General features: G+C 44.6%; 1 protein-coding gene across 1 annotated transcript in view; it reads right to left on the bottom strand.

The window, feature by feature from the left end:
- ACSS3 (acyl-CoA synthetase short chain family member 3) overlaps nucleotides 1-19504 on the bottom strand; it is a 1135158-nt gene that overhangs the window by 216116 nt on the left and 899538 nt on the right. The gene's annotated exons all lie outside the window — the stretch shown is intronic.

Genomic DNA, 19504 nt, shown 5'->3' with positions numbered 1-19504 from the left:
TCTTCATCCTCATCTTCCACCTTCTTTCATATCTTTTCCTCCTTGTAACGTCCCAATCTCATCTATGGATCGTAATCTTGACCTCTACTTTGACTCAAATCTCTTTCTCTCATCACATTTCTCTCACCTCTCATTCTTGTCATTTTCATCTTCACAACATCCGTAAGGCCCGCCCGTTTCTCACATTTCAAGCATCTAAACTCTTAATCTCTTTAATCTTTTCTCAACTTTTCTACTGTTCTACTGCTCTGTTTGAACCCTCCGATTCTCGTCTTCCTCCTCTTAGACCAATCTTTAATTCTTCTTTTTGTCTACTGTGTCTCCTCACATATCAGGACTCTATTTCTTCCTCCCTCGCAGCACTTGGCTGGCTGCCCTTTCATTCTCGAATTAAATTAAATGTTCTCTGTATTGTCTTCAAGTCTCTTCCTGGTCTTGTCCCTAGCTACCTTGCGGCACTAATATCCTTTTACATTCCCTCTCGCTCTCTTCGGTCTTGCTCCCAGTTCAGACTTTTGGCTCCTCGTCCCCCCTGTGCGCAGTCTCGTTTCTGATCTTTTGAACTTCTTGACCCCCTTCATTGGAATGCTCTTCCACTTTCTCTTTGTTCTATCACTGTCTACTCTCTCTTCAATGGTTTGTTAAAATCTCATCTACTTTGACATTCCTGAGTGATCGTTTCCTGGACTTAACTGCGTATTCACTTTTATTGTACTCTGCTTTATTTTTATGTGCCACGCTTTGGCTGAAGGCGCTTGATAAAAGACAAATAAAATACAACTGCAAAAGAGAAAATGAAGGGGAAATAACATTGGAGGTGTGTCCCCCCTGTGAGATCATGATCCAGTACAGACATGTCACTTGTCCCATGTTATTGGTAGGGAATGTTCCCTGTTTTGCTTCTACAGATTTGTCTGATGTGTCCGATAAGTTATGGACAAGTAATCTCCATGGTGTGGGTCTCTTACGAAGTGTTCCGCAGATATGTATTATTTTGAGGCCTGGCGCAATGTTACCTCGAGTGAAAAAATACCCTTTATCAAAGGCAGCAGAGGAGGGAATATATGAAACCATAACCATAAAGGTCTTTTTGCATCAGCGCATAATAGTACCATCTAATTAACTCCAGTAACGCAGCTATTTATCCAGTGAAGAAAGCGAAGAGGGCTAATTGAGGAATTATTCAGGCTTTACGCCCCCTAAATGACATTGTACAGGCAGAAATCCAGTGGTTCCAAATCCTGCTACCATATAATGCAATATACCAGTTGAGGCCACCCTTTTTACTGTGGTGGATTTGAAGAATGCTTTCTTCTCAGTAGCCTTGCACTCTGATTCACAGTATCTTATTGTGTTTATGTTTGCCTCAAGCTGATTCTAACATACTAGGATTTCTCAGGGCTACTGCGAGTCCCTGAGCATCTTCAATATGGGGTTACACAAGGATTTGGGCCATATCGTTGTCCCCAATTCTATACTTCAATATGTGGATGACTTACTGGTATGCAGCACTACAGAGCATCAGTGCAGAAAGGATTCATTTGTATTGTTGCAATTGTTGGCTCACAAGGGGTACAAGGTGGACAGAGCAAAATTGCAATACTGTCAGCAAGAGGTGTTGTATTTGAGACAGTTGATTTCGGTGAACGGTAAAAGAGTAGCACCAGAGCACACTGCAACTGACTACCCCACAACCAGTGACAATTAAGGATATGCAAACATTTCTTGGTTTATGTCATTATTGAAGGGCATGGATTTTTGACTACCCGTTATATAGTACAATCTTTATTCAGGCCCTCAAGGACGCACAACAGACAAAAAATACTATTAATTACACTGATGAAATGATTACAAAATTTCAGGAACTAAAAGATGTAATTTCTATTGCCCCTGTCCTGGCCACACCTGAGTGCACTAAAGAGTTTGACCTCTTTTCACATTCTGATGGGCAGATGATGACTGCTGTATTGAAACAGCATAGTACAATGGGTCATCAACATCTGGCCTATTACAATGGCATGTTGGATTCTTTTATGCAAGGACAGCTTCTGTGTGAACAAGCGTTGACTGCTGCTGCCTTCAGTATTCAGAAATCTGCAACTATTGTCGGGTGTTCATTAACGTTGTACATCGAGCACGCTGCTTTTGCAATATTAGACAGGTCCAAATCCACTTTGACCACTCAAAGGGCTTCTGCATATGAAGTGATTCTTTCAAGCCCATCCATTCATATTATTCATTGTAAAACAGTGAATCCAGCCACCATTTTGACCAAGCCTATTATTGATGATGAGGTGCATGACTGTACTACATATGAGGGTCCATAGGATGGTACTCCCAAGGTACCTGATTATGCCTTAGATGATGGAGAAGTGTTTTGCGTTGATGGATCATCAATTATTGATCAAGAGACTGGTCAGAGACATACTCGGGCAAAAGTGGTGCGGTCGGTGGACAGAGAATAGTACATTTTTCTGGCTCAGAGGCTTCTGGGTCATGACTCTGCACAAGCAGCAGAATTAATTACTCTCATTGAAGCACTTGAGGCAGCATAAGGGTGCCGAGTAATGATTTATTTTGACTCGGCATATGTCACAACAACTGTTAATTCGAGATTGTCAAGATAGATGCAGGCGGGATTTTGTAAGGAGGGTGGGTTTCCAGTGCAGCATGCAGCATTATTATATTGATTAATTTCAGCTCTTTCTGAGACTTCGCTCGCTGCAGTGGTTAAATGCACTGCCCATATGAGTGGCGTGGCTTTTGTTTCTCTCGGCAACCAAGCAGCAGACACGACGGCCAAACAGGCTGCGTATTTGCCGCTCCAAGAGATTGCTTAACATCCTGTTTTTGTGAACATGCAGTTGCAAGTTCCATATACAGCCCTCCATGTGGCTGAGTTTGAGATTCAAGGCCAGGTGCCACAGAGTGAGAAGCTGGTGTTACAAAGGAGAGGGTGTGCAAAATCTCCAACTGACTTGGTATGGAGACAAACAAGTACAGAGAAGGTAGTGATGCCCCAAGCAATTGTGATGGTGGCAGTTCATCAACTTCACTACCCCGCCCAGTTATCCAGACAACATATTGCAGCAGATCTTCAAGACAATTGGTATGTCTCTAATGTTCAGGAATGGTTATCTGTGTTTACATCAAATTGTGTAGTGTGCCAGATATATAGTACTGGACAAACATTAAAGATCTTGAGGGGCACCCTGATGTACCCAATTGGTCAATTTTGTGATTTTCATATTGATTTTGCTGACATGGGACAAAGGTGTATTTCTTATCACTATTTAATAGTGTCAGTTTGTCCTTTCTCCCATTGGTTTGAGGCTGGTCCATGCTCACATCCCGATGCCAAATCATCCACCACATTTTTGGTGAGAGAAGTCTGCGATACTCTTAAAGTAACCACGGGACCCACTTCTTTAATGAGCCATACAAGGAGATTGTAGCTCTTTTTGAATAAAGCATAAACTGTGCTCCATTTACCACACTCAGGCGAACAGTACTGTAGAAAGGATGAATGGATTGCTTAAGACTACATTATTGAAGCTCTGTGCAACACTGAAAAGGAACTGGGTGATTTGTCTCCCTTTGGCCTTGTTCAGTTTGAGGACTCAGCCCTGTAAGGACCACCACGTCTCCCCTCATGAAATAGTGAAGGGGAGATGTATGCACCTGCCAGTATCTCTTGTGCGTTGTGCTTCAGATGCTGACCGGGCTGCATCGATTATGTGGGTTGAATTCTATTCATACTTAACTCAGTTAACAAAGTGTATTAAAATACCTGACTCAACAAATTGCTCCACGACGATCGGAAGAAACTGATAACAGAGCTGCACCAGAATCTGCAAGCTCGCCAGCATTGCAATTGTTTCTTAATGATAAAGTGTATGTAAAAATATTTGTTAAAGGGTAGAGTGAATACTGTTACAGCAGCCCTTACACAGTGGTGTATGCTACTCCCCTTGCTGCTAAACTTAAGGAATTGAGGGGTGTGGGGTGCATTTGCCTGATGTTAGGAAAGCACCCCAACATTAACACCAACTTTAAACATTTTATCTGAACGTTTTTAATTCAGGTGTATTCCTTTGTAACTTGGGTTTAGGTGACAACAGTAATAACTGCATTTTAGTGGTCATTGAGTGGCATTTTATTTGTTGTTTTCTTTTGAAGTAACATTTTTTGAGACCTTATGTATATAAAAAAGAATATATTTTTTAATGGTTTTAAAATTATGTGTTCACAACAAAGTTGTACTACAATATTGCTTACGCTACTTTGTGGTTGGTCTATTTTTATATATGTCTAGTGCAGTTTTATGGGTAGGCCATATAAACTGGAGGTAGGGGTGTAGTATTTTAAAGGGATGCACCAGGCTACACATGCCCAATTTTTTTATAAATTGTTTGAAGCCACAACATCAAGTGATGGGTATTTACCTAGAGTGGTCAATTGTAAACAGATGAAAATACATAATACTCTCATATGGATTTTAAGAATGCGAGTGAAGAGGGGTTTTAGAAGAAGAAAATGAATATGATCAATACAAAGGCTTAGCGTTTGATACAATGGGCCTCATTACGATATTGGCGGTAAGTCTGCCTATTTTCCGTGATTCCGGTGCCTCTATTCCGGCAACCCATGGTTCCGGAATCAAGGGATGATTACGGGTTGACTGACACGCATATTCCGGCATGCCGGAAACGGCAGCACCGATATCACGGAAACTGTGAAAACTCACCAGAACGGACAACACCGTTGACTTTGGTGCCGGTGCCCCTGGTGCCTGCATCACGATGGCGTAGCCAGCGGCACCGGAAACTGCAGTGCCGAAATTACTGTGACCAGAAACAAAGCGATTGCTGGAACAGGAAACAGGCCGGCGGCCATTACAAAAACACAATCTGAAGGTCATTTGCCATCACTTCCTGTGAGGTCACTTGTGGGTGGGGTCAAATGACATCACTTCCTAAGATGTGAAGGGCCATGTGATGTCACTCCCGCTATCTCTGGCATTTTGGTGAAATTACATCCCGGTTATTGATCAATCTCCAAGCCACTCCACCTGGTAGTAAGCTGTTTTAAATTACCTACAACAGCCTCCCAATACACACTACTTGCAAATCTCCTTCAGTAAGCACAAATAATGATTTTTCTGACTCTACATACCTACGTTCAGACTTTCCCCTCACAATCCCACTGACTCAGCTTCTGCTTAAGATACTTTCTCAGATATTGCTGTCTAATATTGGGCAGTATTCAGACACTACTGCACAATATATATTTTAATCTTCCTGCTAGCACATTGTCAATTATGTTCTGCCTATTTTAGAATTGCCTACTATATTTATGCTTTCCTCTCAACTAACATCATAGCCCGTGTGCCTGGTGTCCATTTCTAAACCAACCAAATGTATATGTAGGTTCCTCTCCCTTCGCCAACGAAATCTACTGCTTGGACCAGAATGTTTACACTGTGGGCCTCATCACGAGTTGGGCGGTAACACTATTACCACTACATTTAAGGGTCCGCCCAATTACAAGTCTGGCAGCATTTACCGGCAGCTCCAAGCTGGGGGTAAATGCGCCGACTTAACGCCCATTTCCAGGTGCTATTAGCGCACGCTAATTGCGCCGAAAATGCCACATATGGTCCAATGGACCCAATGGGGAATGGGGAATACCCACTACCACCGAACCCTTAATCCAGCGCTAATAGCGCCAGACCGGTTGGCATCACCACTTTTAGCCCGGGCAGTATCCCGGCAGTAATACTGCCAGGATACCGCCCAAGTCGTGATGAGGCCTAGTGTATCTACTGCTTAAATTACTACCTGCACCCTTGGTAATTTGAATATGATAACCAAAACCTGTACCACTGTTTCTGAGGGATAATTCAATAAATGAAGAACCTGAAACCTGTAACAAGCGTTTTATTAATCTTTCTTCTCAGCCCTGAGGTCTTTGTCTTTTCACAGTATGGGAAATCTCTTTTGTCTCATCTTCCTGTTGTCTGTATTCCCGGATTACCTTTATAAAATAGGCCAACTCTTGGCACTTAGATATTACAGTCCACTGGGCTTGCTCCACTCAGTCTACAAGTACTATAATCAGGGAGCATTCGGACATTACAAGCAAATATCATAGCCACTAAAACTATCTGGACCTACTGAGAACATCTCAAGGCCATCTTGCAACCTCAACTAGTCTTAATACTTTTCCTAACTTTTCCTCAACACACCATAGTAATACCTAACCTCTAAAGATGAGGTTCACTTTAAAGTTCCATCTCACTCTCTCTCCCCGATGAACCCTTCTTTTTCATAACAGCCATATATCTATGGCATACATGCCTGCTAACACGCTCATTATACCCAGTTTGTCTTGCTAGACAACCGTGTGCACACCCTGTCCATCTATTTCCCAACTACCAGCTAATTACCCTCTCTTCCTATCTCTCCTCTAGTCCTCCATCAAACTACTGTCGGGTATTAACACATTGGGTGGGATCACAATTTTCCCACCCATGGACAAGTACTCAGCGCTTTAAGACTAGTGTGGTGGTGACTGGCAAAGTATAAAAGACATATAACATCATATAACATAGCATAACATAAAAGAACAATAGATTACAATGGCAACCAGCAACACCTAGGCCGAGCTGCAGGGCAAACATGACTAGATCTTACTTGATGCCATATTTGTTTTTCCTATTCTCATCGGTTCAATTTATTTCATTGTAACTGTTATATAATGTTTAATTAAAGTTGAGTAAGAAATCAAAAAGAAAAGGTATAGGTTCAGGCAGCATGCAGAACAGCTACCTGTTTTCACTGTTCTGTCAATTACCACCCTGGGTGGGGGCTCTAGCCAATCAGGCGGCTCGGAACGCGGGCTGTACTGTATGGTACAAGCCAGCATTCTGAGCTGCCGGGGCAGCAAGTGCTCCTTTCCCTTTCCCGCACCTCCTTCACCACTTAGCACCCATGTAGTTTCCTACACAGGTGCAAATGGTGTCTTAAAAAAAGAAGATCCGTACATTTATCCTGCGGCCTGGCACCGGGCAGCCCTGCTTGGTAGTGAAGTGGTTTTCATGTTGATGGCGTCAGAGTCATCAACATTGAAAACAGACTTTGCTGGCAAGCAGCACTACATGGAGCCGAGCTGTGGGATAAAGGTATGTTTTTTAAAGACTACATTAGCACCCGTATATGCAACTACAATGGTGTTAATGGTGATATGCCCCTTCACTCGGGCCGTTACCAAAATGGTCAGCTTGCCGCCGAAGGAGAATATCGTCTCATTATTCAGGCTCTAGATTTTAATATATTCTGCAGTCAACAACTATAAGTAGTGCTTTGACCTGCTATTTAGGTTTGCTTGTTATGGCTTTGGCATTTTTGTGTTCAATATGCTCTCACAGGCATCAGCAAATTATTCACAGAAAGCCTATAATTAGAGACATAGGGCAAGTGCATTGTGTACAATTTTCATCATTTGTTAGAAAAAGAGTATGTACAAAAGTTTAAAAATAGACGAAATCTTGTTTACACTTTTTTTGCAAAATGTGTAAATGCCATCTGCCATTTAGCTTTTATATATGTATGATGGATTCCGATGAAATTCACCTGCTTTTTGCGGGTGCAAAAAACAGGCAGATTCCATAGGAATGCATTACTTGTTTACGTCAGCATATCGAAAATATCTCAAGGTTCCTTAAAAACCAAGTGTTCTCTGAAGTTGAAGCACGGCTGTATGGTGGGTCTGCCCGCAATCGTCTACAAAAAACGTTTCGATGCCTGTCTTTCGCACTAAGATTTACATTCGGGGAACATGGAAAAAAAGCAGACTATAGCCATTGTCTCCTCAGATGTGATATCGTAGGTTTATCCAATAATCAATGGCTGCATCTTCTGTTTTCCAGCCACCTGTCCTGTATTCTGCCACCCCCTTTAGCATTAGCTCATGTATGCTGGGTAATTTGTGCTGCTACTTTATGGTATTATGTGAGAATCCGTAAACTGTGATTGAATGTATGTAGTTTAGCCCTCAAGATAGCATATACAAAAAGGTGTAAGGTGAGGCTTCCACCAATTTTAATTAAAAAAAATCTCATGAGATTGCATTAGTACATTTATTTGATTGCCAAGCAATGCTTTAAATGGTGTACAGATTTTAGATGGAATTGTGCTAAGTGGTTTTCCATTTCATGGAGACTATATGCGTCAGTAAAATGAAACAATTACTGAAAATCATTTCACTTTTATCATCACCCTTGTGGACGGCGACAGCTAAACAGGTGCCTCAACGTGGGCGTGCACAGCAGGTTAAACCCCGCTTTCCTGTTCCCAGGTAATGTGAACTTGACCATGGCCTGGAACACACTCTATTTGGAGCTGCGTGTCTCGAGGGAAAAAGGCACCATAAATAATACACAGAGACCGGTTCAATACATCCCTCTTATTAGTTTTGGCGATTAGGTGGCGCTGAAAGCGATATCAATAACTCTGAAACTACTGTCATTAAAATAAGATATTTAACATGAGAGTTTGAAACAGGGGCTTTTGGATGCAGATTTGTTGAAATGCTTTTCAGTGCAGGTTGGCATATGAGGATGGATACATGGTAGTTTAACTATGTGTCCCACTCATTTAACGCCAATTGCCAAGTGAAATGTATAGGAATTTCCTCCCATTCTCACCCATTTCCTTCCAGGCACACCTCCTTTTGCATTCGTTGGCTCAATGTCTACTTTGTGGTGGATTTGTCAGCCATTTTTACTTCCAAAATGGCGGCTGTCATCTGTTAATTTTATATTAAAGTTGCTTGACTTGATTGATGCTTTTAAAAATATTTACTACATCTTTTCAGTTATGTTACCTATTGCAATGTATTTTGTATTACAAATAAACAAGTTACTATTAGAGTTTTGTTTGGTTTTAAAATGGTTATGAAATGTGTCCATGGACTTAGGGGTGTTTGGTCTAGCCTTTTCTGATGGAAGCAGTAGCTGATTGGGTGCGCAGTATGCTAGTGATGTGATTGGCTCTAGAGTACATGTCTGTTTGCCAAGACAGCCGTGAGCCATTTTATTTCAGCATTGGAAGAGAATCGTAAGGAACCCTTACATATCACCCACATCTGAAACAGCTATACCTAGACTCAGGCACCTGCACTAACTTTATTAACAGAGCATTCTGGTAGCGGCGGTTTAGGAAATCCTGTGTGCCAGGCTGAGGATGCTGAGGCGTGAATCAAGGGCACAGAGTGCGCGCATTAATGGTTATTGGGGATCCACAAGAATACGCTCTTAGCTGGAAGACGTTCTTTTTCTTTGTTTATTCATTTGTTTGAACCATTTTATCTCGCTTGTTCCGCAATCTGCCCTTGCCTTTTCTGTGGTCCCTTTCCAATCAGTTCTGATCGAGAGTTCCACAGCGCTGCCAAGCCAAGTTTGGAAGAGATGTATAACTGGATTTGCTCTTTGACATCTCATTTTGGACCAACTGGAACACAGAAAGCTTATGAGCCGTTTACTACTTATTAGAAAAAAATACGATGAAAAAAATGAGATGGGTGGATTACGCTGCTCCTCCAGAGTGTGTCAATCCACAGTGTGATAACCTGTATGGCAGTGGCATCACATTGCGCTTGGCCAGACTGCTGTGACATCCCACTGACTGTGCCATTGATGTCACTTCAGTGATCTCACATAGTGCGATATCATGCAGTACAGTGACATAACACTCACTAATAACGCATCCTGCAATGAAATTGCCCTGTCCTAGAACTCATAGTGCAGTGACATGGTGCGGACAGTGACATGGTGTGGAGCCTCCGTCTCTCTTCAGTGACATCACTGGGTGTGATAGCTTGCATTGCGCATTGGTATCACATTGTGCAAGGAGCCCTACTGAAGCATCACCCCCAGCGATGACTCACACTGTTGTGGCATCACCCTGCCTGCTAACCTGTGCTGCAGTATCTTTTCACCCTGCAGTGACACTGCACAGGAGCAGCTCAAGCTGTGCTGCCTTTGCTTCTCTCCGACTAAGAAACCCATACCCACCCACCCCCACCCTTTGAATGCGGCCCCAAATTCTGCCTTGGTCTGTGATATCGCACATTAGCGCTTTGTAAGAAGATCGGACAACTTCTTGCCGCTACTGCAACAACCAGTATCGGAGCAGCTTGGCACAACTATTGCACATGTCATAATCTTTGAGAAATTATTTACCTCCTTGTCATGTTCCCAGGGGCTTCCCAGAGGACCCTGAACCCGTAAATGGTTTTGGTGAATGTAGGAGCGCGGAACATTGCTAAAGCGCCAAGACGCAATGGAGGTACAATTAAGGCCCTGTACGGCAAAGCTACTGAAGGCCGAAGTCACCTGCAACACCCTGGCCTACCACGTTTAGACGTGTTGCAGCCATAGGACCGAAAAACGTGTCCGAAGTTGCTGTTGGTACTCTTGTTCAGAGGAGAATTGCCTAGCATTTCGGTGCTGGACTGCCCCAGGACAGGACAAAGACATATGTTCTGGATATTTCTCCTCTGTGAAAGATAGTGAGCTAACACTCTGAGTAAGTCTCTCGTAACTGGGACTAATGTCTGGCAGAGGGACTACCAGGACCCCTCCCCCCCTGTTAATTTCTGAGATTTAAAGTCCCTTGCAACATCAGGATGGGTGTTTTGGGTGGGGAAGGGCGGGTAGTGGGCTGGAAGGGTTATGGGTGGACAATGTGTAGATAAATGTCCAAACACTCACCGAATGTGGGTCCCTATCTTTTCTCCACTTCTTAGGCCAATAGTTTTGGTTTACAGGCAGCGACTACAGCACCCCCTAATCGCCTAAAAAGGCTCTCTCATAAAGGTGTTAATGCGGTTTGTCAAGAGACACTATCTATAAGCACTATGCGTTTAAACATTGGCCAACAATGTGAGCACCCCTTTGCTGAAATGACCAACCTCCATGTTTTTTATTATTCTTGGGTACAATTTATATTTGGGCTTTTGTGTAGGCATAGGAAAGGCTCTTGCCAGGCACTGCCATAATGGTATTAACTGGATGCTGGTGGTAGCCGGTGCAAAGCCCAAAACGCATCCTGTTGGAATCTTTGAGCTAGCTTTATGAAGCCTCACTATCAAACGTTGTGCTTGAAGTGTATGACAGTGATTTTTTAAAGTAGTGCCTTGAGAGTTAGTCTACTGGGGAGTGAATGAGGTCTGTCTTCAGCCACTTTATTTATAAGCACTGTGTGTGTTGTTTTAGCTTGTATGTATGTGTTAGGCATTTGAGTCCGACCCTGGTCCTGTGTACTTATATTTGCCTTTGCAGAAAGGTGTGGCGCTTTACATTAAATCGCCTTAGTGAAAGTGATACCGTAAGCTCCACTGAAACTGGATGGACATGTTTAGTGTTAAAGATGGACCTTTAGTGCCGGAATTGTATGTATATACAGTGTTGTGGTGGGGTGGTTTTGTGTGTGCATCTAGTACTGGGATGGTGTATGTGTGCAGTGTGTTTTGGAGTGCTTGGAGCAGTGTGTAACTGCAGTAACGGAGGTATTGTGTGCTGTTGGTGTGCACAGTGCTAGCACATTCTTACTTAATTAGGCTGGGAAACTAGCCGTTCTAACGTGGGCACTTATTTGATATATTTTTTAATTAGGCGTGGCTTAATGTTTAGCATATATATTTAAATACATTGTTTGCCATAAAAATGAACAAACATCAAATTGCCAAAACTATTGGCTTCACCAATGCTTGTTCTTCACCCTGGTGAACTGCCGAGCGTGGTTAAACCGCCCATGCGCGGGTGCGCATATCGCCATTGATCTCTTGGTGTATGTGTGTCTGGGCTCTTTCCAGACACCCTTAACCGTGTCCTTCCCGGACACGACAACTGCTTTTTTGCCAGTTGGCCGGCACCTTTGCCTATGCAGTTCACTCCTGTCCATACCTGCCTTCATTGGAAAAATCAAAAACCCAGAGATTTACGTCACCCAAGCCACGCCCAGATCTCCACAACGCTCCGCCCACATATATGCCCACTGCTACTAATTGAGTTCACTGACATTGCGTAGTTAACTTGTGTCCAAATTTAATGTAAATGTCAATTTTTCCGTTCAGTTTAACTTAACTCGGTTTTTAAAATGGTATTTGCAAAATAATGGTGGTTTTTACAGTAGAGCCTACCCTGGGCAATTGCATAGCTTGCCCTACAAATCGGGTTCAAAGTGAAACGGGAGCGAACCATGTATCCTGTTGTGTTGAAAGGCAGTCTGCATGGAACTGCTTTCTCAACAGTGTGGTACACATTGGACAAACCGTACGTCTGAGTCTGTGGAAGGACGATGTTTACCATTTCTTTTTGCAGAGGCACAATGTAACAGTGCTGTAAATGTCCTTGAGCTGGAGGAGGCGGCAGAAGTCGCTCGACATCACAAAGGTTGAGTGACTGGAGGGTGGCGCTGTGGGAGCATCTGGTCCCCTCCCTGGGAGACTGGGGTTTGGGTCAGTCTCCCACCTCCCTTACTGTGCTCAGATTGCAGAGGCAGGCTGGACGGGCTGCCACATCTCTCTCAGCTTTTCTTTCAATCAGGACAGAAGTGCACTGAGTGGACCCTTTGGAGTCTCCCAGAAAACCCAGGGACTCCACGCTCTTCCCCGAAGATCCGGAGAGGAGCGTAAAAACCTGGAGTCTCCATCTGGAGAGTAGGCAGATATGCTTGTGCCTTGTTACCCGACTGACTGAAATTACATCCTTGATCCATTACCTCACCCTTTTTCTCTGCTCCATTGACCCATACCTCTCAACTCACCCGCATCTGGCTGGTGTCACCCGCCACTTAGGCAGCTCTCTCACCCGCCAAATACAAAAATCGTCTGTTTTCACCCGCCAAAGGGTGATGAAAGGTTGAGAGCTATGGGCTCTGCCCTCCGCCTGTTCCGTCACTCACAGTGACACAGCCTTCCTGCTCGCTTTGTCCACTGTTCACACTGTTTCCTCCATGGACATGCCCCCCATTCACTGAAATGGAAGACAGTCTCTAAGCAACTGCATTTCACTTTTTAGTTTTGCCTTTAGGTGGTGCTTAAGCACCACTTATAAAACAAATCTATCACATTAGAGTACAGCTAGGGAGAAAAAGCATATCAGGAGGGACACAGTGTGTACATGTTGTTTAGTATTTCCCCCTGCATTTTTACTTTCAATAGCCATTCCCACCCACTTCCTGCCCCTCCTTGCCCAAAATACATCCTCCAATTTTAGGCTGGTGTATCAGTGTGAGGCATTTGCCAGGCGCTGCCATTATATGCCCAGGTACTCACACAATTGTGTAGCTGCTTCCGTCGATGGGCAGTTAATACTACTAGTGCCTGGCAAATGCCTTTCCCATGCCTGCACACAAGTCAAAACTGTTGCATTGCCATTACTTGTTTTGCTTTTGTAAAACACACTATAAGCACTTGGAAATGTGCAAGTTGATAATAGCATTAAACCCTATGTGGGCCGGTGGGCTTTGCCATCGTTGGCCCAGAGCACTCAGCAAGGCCCTCATTTTAATCGGAACTACTTTGGCCCAGGCTGATTGCACATTAGCAGCAAAGCCTCCTGCCACACAGGAATTAAGGCTACATTAGATTATTGGAATATTGGTAGTTCCAGTGCAGAAACTGCTGTAGCAGAGGGTAATAATTAAGCAATATGACCCAAGCGAATGCCCCGGGGCCCATAGTTATAGGCCCGAGCGAAGCGAGAAGTGATAATGTGTGACACAGGGCATGAGTGAGGGAAATATTGAAGCACCACCATATTGGAAGTGAGGTCTAGCATTTTGTCGTATTCCTTGTAAGTGCAATAGTGTAGGATAATGAAGATTTTGAATAATGTCCCCTTCCCAAGCCCCAATAATGAAGCTAAGAACAGTGGCATTCATGCCGAATAGATAACGGTTTAATTGTATCCAGCTGCAGGCCCTTAGCAGACCATGATTGGAGTGCGGACGGCAGGGCAAAGGTAGGGCTGTGGCCTTCCCGAAGGACAAATCCATGGGAATCCGGTCAGAGGTCTCGAGTGCCAACATGTAGGTTTAGATTTAGGACTCTAGCACCCAACGAGAAATTGGCTGTCTTATTTGAACTACGAGGTAGCTGTGAAACCGAGTACATACATTCATAAGAATTAGGTTGATTAATGTGGTCCCTCCAGAAAGCAGGGAGGTGTGCCGCAGTTGGGCAACTGACAAGGGGGAGCAAGGATCAGAACATCCTGTGATGTGAACAGCTGTCATTCAAAGACAGAGAGGGAAGAGAATGATGGTGTCTTCATTCACGGATCGGTAAGGGCCAAGAGCTTGGCAAGGCCCGTGCAGACCCACATTGCAGAGAGGTAGAGATTGACCAGCTTGGAAATACACTAATGGAGGGCCTGCGACACAGAAGGCAGACCGGAGGAGAAGGAAGATATCCGCTGGTGGCCGAAATGCAGCAGAACCAACAGCAAACTGCAGGGAGGAGGTGTGGAAGTCCGTAGAAGGACTTGGTGCTCAGGAGAAGCCACCGAAGCTCCTGGAAGCCTGCGAACAACCGGAGGGTGAAAGCCAAGTCCCAATAGGTACAAGGCTGGCTGGTCCCAGGGTTGGGGAGACCCAGAGAGCACAAGGGGGCCACAGCGAAGAACAGAAGGGCTACTCACTGGGAAGAGTGACCTAGTGAAGGGGGTCTGGGACCCATCTCAGCACGGCACACCCCAAGTAGTAACAAAAGGCAATACAAATTTTACAGATTCAGATGACACCCGGAGACCTTGCCAGGAGAGTAAACCAAGGCTATGGAATGCAGGTAAACTACATAAAGAGCACGCTATGAACAACCAAATGGAGGGGGTCTGAGACCCATATCAAGAAGATATGCCCAAACCAGTAATGAAGGGTGACGCAAACTTTATATATACAAGCGGCAGTCACAGACCTTGGCAGGAGAGTAAACCAAGGCTGTGGATCAGAGAGAGATTCAACAAGGAGAACATTTTGAATGACCAAAGTGAAGGGTGCCAGAGACCCATGTTGGGGAAGTACACCCCAAACTATAATCCAGAGGAATATATGATATGATAGGTTATTTATAAAGCGCTTAATACCCAGAGGTTTCTAAGCGTGGACCGAACCTGTGTTGCTCCGTGTCATCTTGCTTCCAAGGCAAGCACATTGCCGCTGAACTATCCTCCCGTGACAAAAATGAAGTTTATATACACCAGTGACATTTAGAGTCCTTGGCAGGAGAGTATACCAAGGCTGTGGGTGGAAGTAAGGATGGAGAGAGAGAATTGTGAATCCAAGAACGTGGAGTACCCTACTTGGCAGGAAATTGGGGCAAGAGGAGGGGCACTGAGAACAGGGTCTGGGACCCACAGATATTAAGAAAAAGGGTTGGGGACTGTGATGAATCCAATGGAGTCAACACTAATACCCCAGTGGTGATCCCCTCCTATGTGGCATGGGGAAGGCAGCCACTACCTGTTCTTGACCCTGGGGTGGCTATATAAGGGAGGATCACATGGGAGGAGACAACCTCTGGGGAGATGTAATGGATTCATTGGATAAGACATGGTATCCTCAGTTTGCCCTGGAAGATACCTCTCTCATACCAAATACCCTCATGGCCCATTACCATACCCCTACTCCTCCCGCATGGAAGAATAGAAAAAAATTATTCTCCAAAGCATACAACTCAAACTCCCAACTTTGGACGATCATGTGGAAGTTATGAGAATAGCTTTATCAGTTCTATCTATTCATCACCCAGGGCTGCTGAAAGCGATTATCCAAACTCTTTTTTATCAAACATCAATAATGGACTCCTTGTTCCAGAATCATCAGAATACTGGCACGAGGAAGAGGAGAAGAGCAGCACAGAGCGAAAGAGGCTTTCAGCTCAATGAGCCTTCTAGCTGTTGGCCGAAAACGCGTATGCATGGGAAATTTAAACTCCAGCAGCGCAGTGTCGAAGGCTGCTGTTGTTGGAAAAAGAATGGTCCACCTCTCCTAGAGACTCGAGGTCTCAAACAGGTGTGGCAGAGCCACGTGGCTCAAGGCAGAAGAAGAAGGGAAACACTGTGAGAAAGGGAGGCTCTGCAGAGATGCAACAAGAGCGAAAGAGACTTCTAGGCATTTGCCGACTATCGAAAGTAGACCTTTACCCGAAGGAGACCCCAACCCAGAACCGACATGCTGAAAGGAGGCCGCAGGAAACAGAAAGACACAAAGAATGCAGTCGCAACGGAAAAACAGGAAGAGTACCTTCAACCAGTGACTACGGAAGATACTGAGAATGCGAACAAGTGCCGGTGAGCCAACCCAAAAATAGTGGGGACCCCGGGTCATATTGGCAAGCGCAGCACATGCAAATAATAATAAAACAGACTAAAGAGCAAGAGAAAACAGAGAGACAATTGATTAAAAGGGCAAGTGAATTAAACCTAAAGCCCTTACCAGTATGTGAGTGCATCGAATGCAGGTACATGGAAGCACAGAAGCGAATGGTATATCGCGAGGATTTACAGTTCAACAAAGTGAATATAAAATTGAGGAAGTTGATTAATACAAGAAGTCCTGGCACAAAAGTATACCAGGCAAGTACAATTCCATGAAGGTAATATGTCCCGGCAGGAAAGTATACCAGCCACAGACAAGGGTGAAGATGCACAAATCCCCAGCAGAAGAGAATACTGGGAAATGTGCAAATGTGTGGAACCAAGAGCAAGGATATTAGGACTGTGAGGGCCAGACAAACAGGAGCAATATCCTGGTCACAGAACTTTGAAGTGAATGGAACTTTAGAAATGTGTTTGAGTAACAGTGCCATTGTGGGCCCAGCAAAACACAAGGAATTGACTTTTGAAGAACTGTTTTGTGATAAAGAGGAATCCAGGGGAAGGGAGTCATCCTCTGGAACCAGGACTCTTTACCCCTGAGGAACTTTGAGTTGTTACTACATATATTTTCTTTACAAACACTTTTATCCAAAAGGCATCAAAGGTTCTGGAAATGCCCCATTTCACCTTGTTTGGTTTATAGTGTGAGGGTCAGAGTAGAATTTATGGTCACAAGGACAGCTTGATGTTGACATCCTGACACAGACTGATCCTTGGTTTTCGGTTTAGATAGGGGAAATCATCTTAGAACAGGGTTAGAGAGGCCCTTTTCCAACCGCTTTTGCTTGGGGATAGAGAACCAGGCTATATTTCTCCACCGCAGAACCTGGAAGACGGGACTACCAACAAACAGTCTGGGATCCTCAAAAGGCTTGGCTAAGGTGTCCAAACCATTCTTCCTTGTGGCATGCCCTGGGAGTGGTTCCATGTGATAATGTCCCTGCAAAAATGTCACCATGCAAGAATGGCACTTTTTTTGGTGGCAACATTATAATATGGAACTTGCGGGGGACACCCCTGCAGCCCCCCATTTTTAAAGGGAGCGGGGCACATCCCTGCTCCCATTTACCCCATATTTTGTCCCCTTATATAATTTCTCCTATGCCGGTTCCAGTGACTAGATGTATAACAACATTATATAAAGGGGACAATATTACCCGATACCCTGGGCGTCAGGTTTGCCAAGTGTAGATCAAGACTGATCATGAACATTAGACGATGAGATAAGTTGGATAAAGCTGAAAAGACTCTGGGGAAAGAACATCAACCCCTTTACTCTTGTGGAACTTTTGTTTGCTTTTCTACACCTTTTTGGATCTTTTGTTTTGAACTACAAAGCTGGACTGCAGGTCAACAGCCAATGGATATTTCCCCTTTTCACCTTGTGAGGGATAGGTTAGTATTTGGACAAAGGACAGCGACTTTACTTTGGACATTCTGAAATCGACCGTTTTGTTAGCTAGTTTTGTTGAGGCATATAAACCCCTTTTAGCGATAGAGCCAGTTCGGTTTTCATCCAACTCCCTCCCCCGTTTTTGTTACCAATAAAAGTCTTTGCCAATCAACATGCCACCCTTGTGTCCATCTCTTCCTCCTACACCCTCACAATATACATATATTAAAGGGCTGCATTGGTGCCCTATAGTTAAGCTGAGCCGGACTGCCATAAGAACAGCGAAAAAAAGGAATTGCCAATAACATATGACATATTTGACGGATTTGGACGAAATTCTGAGGTCAATTGAGGATGAGCCGGCCTCCCAGATTTCAAAGTTCAGTAAGGATTTGTTAAAAAATTAAAAAGTAATTGAGAAAACAAAAACAAAATCCAAGTTGAACCTACTTCCCATTCATTTTCCCATAGATAAAAAGGGTAAATTGTTGCCGAACCGCACAGCCCAAAACAACATGACTGATTTGGACTAGGTCCAAAACAACTTGGGTTTACAGCATTTACTGTTGGCCTTTTTGTGGTTCAAGGTTACTCTGTGCAGTAGTTTTAGAATTATTTGCTGGAGACCACCAGGGGGTGCAGACATTTTGGCAGCTTGAGCCATTGTCTCCCTCACCAAGCACAGAATAATGGTGGAACGATCCATTAATAGCATGGCATAACACTGACCGAAGCCAGAGATCGAAACATGACCCCTTGGAGCATACAGAGGGCGGATTGTGGGCATAATTGTGCTTTCATTCGATCCGAACGCTGCCTGGACCGGAGTGCCGCTGTAATCCGGAAACAAACATGGCAGACGCCATAGGAGCATAAAAGAAGAGTCCCGACTTGCTGACACCCAGCGGGGACAAGACTAGTTCACAGGAGCATAAAGGAGGTGTCCCGACATGCCGGCATCCAGCAGGGGACAAGACTAGTACACAGGAGCATAAAGGAGGAGACCCAACTTGCCGACACCCAGCATGGGACAAGACTAGTCCACAGGAGCATAAGGGAGGAGTCCCGACTTGCCGGCATCCAGCGAGGGACAAGACTGTGCATTGCACCAAACGGCCTCTACACCCAGCCCGACACAAATCATCGTCGGTAAGGAAGGCACACATTAATTCCAATGTTGCAGACCCCGATTGCTGGGGTCCGCAGAAGACAGCCACGCCAGCCCCACTGCACGAGTCTGGCAACAAAAGCACAGAAAAGTCCCCCGCCCCAATGCGCAACAATGTTAGTGCATACAGCCTAGGGTGGGGGGCCCCCGCTAAGCAAGAAGTGACAGACCATCCGTCAGAGCAGCAGCTCAGCATCTCACTAAAGGCAAACACAGCAAACAGCAGCACTTTACAAGAGCCACATTACCCAGAGCCAGCCACCCGAATGAGACTATTGGAAAGTGCCCTTCCACATTGCAAAGAGCACTTTTAAGAGTGGTGAGGCAACATACATCAACATGGAACACAAGCAGGCCTCCCATAACACAGTCAGCTGACCAGAAAAACAGCCCTGGGGCGGGTGTGTATGAGAGCGAAAAGACCGAGAATGCAGATCACAGACACACATGGTTGAAACGGTTGTATAGTGAGTTGACCGGGCAGACAGCAGACAGCAAA

This window comes from Ambystoma mexicanum, chromosome 12 (assembly GCF_040938575.1).
Source record: "Ambystoma mexicanum isolate Mex_15411 chromosome 12, UKY_AmexF1_1, whole genome shotgun sequence".
Classification (NCBI taxonomy): domain Eukaryota; kingdom Metazoa; phylum Chordata; class Amphibia; order Caudata; family Ambystomatidae; genus Ambystoma; species Ambystoma mexicanum.
This window is presented reverse-complemented; position numbering and strand designations above follow the sequence as displayed.